The sequence below is a fragment of the Condylura cristata genome, unplaced genomic scaffold, assembly GCF_000260355.1.
Source record: "Condylura cristata isolate star-nosed mole 26May11 unplaced genomic scaffold, ConCri1.0 scaffold00030, whole genome shotgun sequence".
Taxonomy (NCBI): domain Eukaryota; kingdom Metazoa; phylum Chordata; class Mammalia; order Eulipotyphla; family Talpidae; genus Condylura; species Condylura cristata.
In genome coordinates, this window is record NW_004567131.1 from 7,748 (window position 1) to 8,063 (window position 316).

Below are 316 nucleotides of genomic sequence, written 5' to 3' on the forward strand. Positions count from 1 at the left end.
AGCATTTTGTGGCAGTGTGTATGCGGCCACGTTGGTCAGGATAGCAGCCACAGGCACCCAATTATAATTCTCTCTGTAATCTCAGTCAACTGAAAGAATGCAGACACCACCTACGGAGAGAGAAAGCTGAATCCTGAGGTCACACTTGCCCATGATGGGCCTGCCTGTATGTCCTGTCTACAGTCTTTTTAAGTGGCTGCACACACGACAGGACCCCAGGGTTTCTACTGCTGGCGTGAGCAGCTGTGGGGTGTCTCTGTGCCACTGTTTGTTTATAGATCTTTTGTGTGTCCGCACCCCTGTAGATATACACCTA